Genomic DNA, 6,000 nt, shown 5'->3' on the forward strand with positions numbered 1-6,000 from the left:
AACTAACCCTTTTAACACGGTAGTAAACTACACTTTAAAAAAATAAATCTTGCAAGACAATGGCATAATGTGCATCATGCCAAAATTTACAAACGGCACCGTTTTTTTACTAGCAAAAAAAACTCACGAAATTTACTGACCTACATTCTTTACTGGCACTGCAAAAAAAGTATCTAAAATGACTGTTTTTAGTGCTAAACAGTGCAAATATCAATATTTGAACTATAAACACATTGCTAGTGCTATTAGTCATGTGTTAAGTTAAACAAAAGTAAAAAAACATATTTCTCAATTTACATGAAGGTCAGGATACTATAACCCAGCCAGCATAGAGTTCTCCCTTACATCAGAGTCTGCAGGATGGTGACCAGAGACCACCTTCCACAGAGTGAATGCACTAAGGTAAGGGGGAGATTACTAATATAGGGGGAACCTTTATATCAGTGTCCCCTTACATTATTGTATTCACTCCCCCCTTACATCAGTGAGCCCCCTCAGACTGGCCTGGCAGCGCTGTCACTGACCTCCTCTCAGGTGCACCGTGCAGGGCTCAGTCAGATGGCTCCAGCTTGGCAGCTCTGGTTTTATTCTATAGTCTCCTCTCCACAGTCCACACATGTCTGTCTCTTCAAGTAACCCCCCATCCCGGCAGCGCACCCACTATTGACTCCTTTCTAGGATCCCCTCAGAGACTCACTGCAGATATGATAAAAGACAAGAGATAGTCAGAGGCTGTGGACATACTACAGGAGGTGGACAGAGGCTGCGGACATACTACAGGAGGTGGACAGAGGCTGCGGGCATACTACAGGAGGTGGACAGAGGCTGCGTGCATACTACAGGAGGTGGACAGGGGCTGCGTGCATACTACAAGAGGTGAATAGAGGCTACGGGCATACTACAAGAGGTGGACAGAGGCTGCGGGCATACTACAAGAGGTGGACAGAGGCTGCGGGCATAGTACAGGAGGTGGACGGAGGCTGCGGGCATATTACAGGGGGTGGACAAAGACTGCGGCCATGACACAGGAGGACTGACTTGCCTGTCCTCTCCTCCTCCTTGGCTGTGGCTGTGTGTGTGACAACTGGCACTGGTCATAATATTATGGCTCCCCATAGGAAGGTACAAGTGCTATCCATCTTGTCATCACCCCCACCCTCTGCAGCAGGCATGCCCTGTGCTAAATAAACAAAGTGTCATTACCAGGACTCCAGGAGGCAGAGCTCACAATCCATGCCGTAGCCCGTGTATAATCCAACCGAGCCCAGCCTGCCCTGTCCTGCCCAATCCTGAGGCAATTTAAAAATGGCGCCAGGCAGCATCATTACGTTACAGCGTATGCACCGCCTGGCCGAGCGTGTATGAACTTTCCTGAGCCCGGCTGGCTTCGGAACGTCGAATGGTCGGCTTGCGTCCATCTTTTTTATGGGCACCGTTGCCTTTAATGGACATTTACGGGCACCCCCAAAATGGGCTTTAATTTATGGGCTGCCCGTAAATATACAGGCGGTTGGCAACACTGGTTTGTAAGTTGTTATAAGTTGGAGACATCCAAAAAAAAATGACCTCAATGCACGGTTTGATTGGGCAACTATGTGACAAATGAGGTTTATTACTGATAAATGTAAAGTTATGCAGTGGGGGCTAAGGATATGCATGCATCATTCATTCTAGGGGCACTACAACTGGGGGAATCCATAATGGAGAAAGATTTGGGGGCTCTGGTAGATCATAAGCTTAATAATAGCATGCAATGCCAAGCTGTGGTTTCCAAAGTGAGCAAAGTCCCTTCTTGTATTAAGGGAGGCATGGACTGCAGAGAAAGAGAGATATCATTTTGCCCCTGTATATACCATTAGTAAGACCTCATTTGGAATATGCAGTTCAGTTTTGGGCACCAGTTCTCAAAAAGGATATTGGGGAACTGGAGAGTGCATAGAAGGGCAACCAAACTGATAAGAGGAGGAGCTCAGCTATGAGGAGAGATTAGAGGAACTGCATTTATTTTCTCTTGAGAAGAAGAGATTAAGGGGGGACAACATGTATACATACATAAGGGGTCCATATAGTGAACTTGGTGTTGAGTTATTCACTGTAAGGTCACCACAGAGGACAAGGGGCACTCTTTACATCTAGAGGAAAAGAGATTTCATCTCCAAATACGGAAAGGTTTCTTCACAGTAAGAGCTGTGAAAATGTGGAATAGACTCCTTCTAGAGGTGGTTCTGGCCAGCTCAGTAGATTGCATTAAAAAAGGCCTGGATTATTTTCTAAATGTACATAATATAACTGGATACTAACATTTATAGGTAAAGTTGATCCAGCGAATATCTGATTGCCTCTCGGGGATCAGAGAGGAATTTTTTCCCTTGCTGGAGCAAATTGGATAATGCTCTGCTGTTTTATTTGCCTCCTTCTGAATCAACTGTGGGTATAGGATTGTGTATATGGGATTGTATGATTTATATATTTTTCCCCTTTTTTGGTTCAACTAGATGGACTTGTGTCTTTTTTCAACCAGACTATGTAACCTGTAGGTACAAGTAAAGAAAATACTTTACTACCACTTTAGGCTGGGTGCACGCCTTTGACGGATGTGGCTCGCAGCAGGGGTCCGTTGTGTCCCTGTTCGTCATTTCAGGGACGAATCAGGGCCAAATTTTTGCCTGAATTCAGCCCTGAAATGGAGCCAAAGACGTCACTCCACAGCCGCAACAGAGATATGTGAACCGGCTCCATAGAGAACCTGATCAGAAGGTCCATGCTGTCTTTTGGACAAGCAAGTGTAAACTGACTTGTGTTCATTTATACCTGCCTACCTCCAGGTCTTTTTCAGTCTGCAAAAAATAATAGAAGAAGACAGCGTCCTTGTTCCGCTTTAGCAAGCCAAATCAGAGGTAGTCTGAATAGACAGCGGAGTCCATTTACACCTGGCCACCCACAGAACTCAGCAGGGTCTACCTGTATCGGCTCTGCATAAACTGAGCGGGCACAGATGTGTCATCACCCAGTTCTGCACAGAGATCCTCTGCTGATTGGAGTGGACTCTGATCTGTGTGGAAGACGACTAAGTTTTATTTCTTGCACTATGAGCTGGCTTGTAATGTGTTTTGAAAACATAGCATAAATTACAAAAGGGGTTTCCTTGTTTACACCACACTTACCAAGAAACGTGAATTGATGTAAAAACTGTAGCAGTGCCTTATTTCAGTGGCGCCACCAATATATACCATTACATTGACTCACAAAGGGGCATATACACATCAATTATTTAAAAAGACAAGCACAATTCCACGCTTGTAAGAAAATCCTTTCATCCTTATCAGATTCAACATTCTACTAGACTGAAGAACGGAAGTTACTTGTACTACCTCGATAACTAAGCTACACTATTCTTTAGTTGTAATAAAGGAGCACTAAACAAATGCTCCCTACTTGTGATAGTCAATGAAAATAAAGATGGAACAATATGCAATTATTTCAAGATATCAGAACAAAATATATTTAATATTAGGGTGGATAAGTGGGGGTATTTTAAAATATACAGCGAACTTCTTGGCCCAAAGTAGGACCTGTCACTTTCTTGCTTCATTTGCCCTTGCTTAGCTGCAAACATAATGCAATAGGCACTAAACACATTTCATAACTCCATATAAAGACAGCTTGCTTGGCCCCAGAGCAGTACCTCAGCAGATTAAAGCGGAGGTCCACCCTAAAGTGGACCTTCCGCTCATCGGAACCCTCCCCCCCTCCGGTGCCACAATCGGCACCTTTCAGGGGGGAGGGGGGTGCAGTTACCTGGATAATCCAGGTAACTGCACCCACTTCCGGGATAGCTCTCTGCGGAAAGGGGCGTAACTTACGCCCCTTTCTGCAAGTGCCCGCCCCTTCCCGCAAGTGCCCTGCTGCCTGCTGGGAAACACACAGATCCCAGAGGCAGCGGGGAGCGTCCTTATTGCGCAGCGCGATTCGCGCATGCGCAGTAGGGAACCGGGAAATGAAGCTGAAAGGCTCCATTTCCTGATTCCCATACCCAAGATGGCGGCGGCAGGACCCGACAGACGACCTAGAGATCGGCTTCGGGTGCCGACATCGCGGGCGCGCTGGACAGGTAAGTGTCACTATTTTAAAAGTCAGCAGCTGCAGTATTTGTAGCTGCTGGCTTTTAAAAAAAAAAAAAAAAACGCGGAGTCCCGGTGGACTCCCGCTTTAAGGCCTCTTGCACACGATACTCCTGTTTGAGCATCTACTTTTTCAGATGGCTTTTTTTTTATGCATTTTCGAGCATATACATTGGCACAATTTTTTCCCACATTCACGCTCATTTACACGCATGTGCAGAAGCTTGTTCTCGCATTGACAATGTCATTGGACAAATCTGTGCAAGAGGCATAAATTACTAACTCAAAATGCAGATTTTTCTATTTTTTTTTTTTTACTGAAGCATAAACTGTGCTTGTTTACGTGTCTGTGTGCATAGGCACATTACAATTAATGGGCTGTATTTTAGTTCAGTAAAAAAATAAGCTGTACTGAGCTTTTTCAAGCTGCAGTGTGCAAGAGGCCTGAAGGTTATCTGTAATAATAGAGTAAAATGGACACCAGAGGGTGATTCTAAGTGTAGCAAGTTAGTGTTCATTACTAAAAGTGAAAATGCACTTATATTTAGAAAGATAAAAGAAGGCATATCTTAAAACCATGGGGTTGTCATCTCAGGGACTCAGGCTGAACTGCAACTATCCAGAGAGAGGTATTTAGTAACCCTACTATTTAAATTATATGCATTTAGTGAGGCAAGTGGAAGTCCTTATACTGACCATACAGGTTCAGATTAGTGGTCACAGCATCCAAACTCCAAATAAAAGAATCTTTCCTGTAATATGAATGCTCAAATGGCCAATATGTTCCAGCATAATTGAAGGTTTCTGCTAAAACTGTACACAAACCTTGCTTTTTTAAGTGTGTCATATAAGCCCCACACATTGTACTGTTGCAAGTGACAATGCAGCCTTTGTGACATTGTCTGAAATGTTATGTGCTTTATGACTAAATGGATCTACCTTTATATGAGACAAATTAAAGTTCATTTTTATTTTCTACCTGTGAATGACCATTGTGATGTTTTATGCATACAATAGAAAATGATCAAATAAAAAGCTTGTAATATAAGAAATCAAATTGTCCACATTTCCTATCTGTCTCTCAGAAGGACATTTTGATGTAATACTGTATATGTGGCTGAAATGCAGGTGACCCTACTGTGATAGTTTCTTATGCAGGCAAAGTACAGGTTCCATAAATGCTCATTTTAGACACTCTAATGCACTGGGATGAACTGGAACAATGTGGAGTGCTCACTGGAAGCTGCTTAATACAATGTTATTGTTGCGTTGTTAGCAGCTATCATAAATCATTGTAATAACATTGCTGAGAGGGGAAAAGCAAGCGTCAGCCTTCCAGGAAAACAGCAGAACAATACTATTGGGTATCACAAGGAGAACTAAAATTGTGTTTTTACTTAAAAATAGAGTTAACTACTTCAATACCTGGTACTTTCACCCCCTTCCTGCCAAGGGCAATTTTCAGCTTTCAGTGATGTCGCAATTTGAATAACAATTGCGCGGTCATGCAACACTGTACCCAAATGAATTTTTTATAATTTTCTTCACATAAATAGAACTTTGTATTGGTGGTATTTAATCACCACAGATTTTTTATTTTTTTTTCTAAAAAAATTAAGTTTTCCTTTCTGTTTCTGTCAGCAAATTTTTTAAAATAAGTAACTTCTCCTACATTAATGTGTGCTGATGAGGCGGCACTGAAGGACACTGAAGGGGTGCCACTGATATGCAGTACTGATGGGCACTGATATGCAGCACTAATGAGCACTGATAAGAGGCACTGATGGGCACTGAAAGGTAGCACTTGTAGCACTGACCCCCGAAGGAGCTGCTGGTTTTATTGGGCTTACCGTTACCTTCTTAACTGCTTCTCCGTCTA

The sequence above is a fragment of the Lithobates pipiens genome, unplaced genomic scaffold (assembly GCF_037356315.1).
Source record: "Lithobates pipiens isolate NorthernLeopardFrog02 unplaced genomic scaffold, aLitPip1_a1.2 Scaffold_18, whole genome shotgun sequence".
In the NCBI taxonomy this organism is placed as follows: domain Eukaryota; kingdom Metazoa; phylum Chordata; class Amphibia; order Anura; family Ranidae; genus Lithobates; species Lithobates pipiens.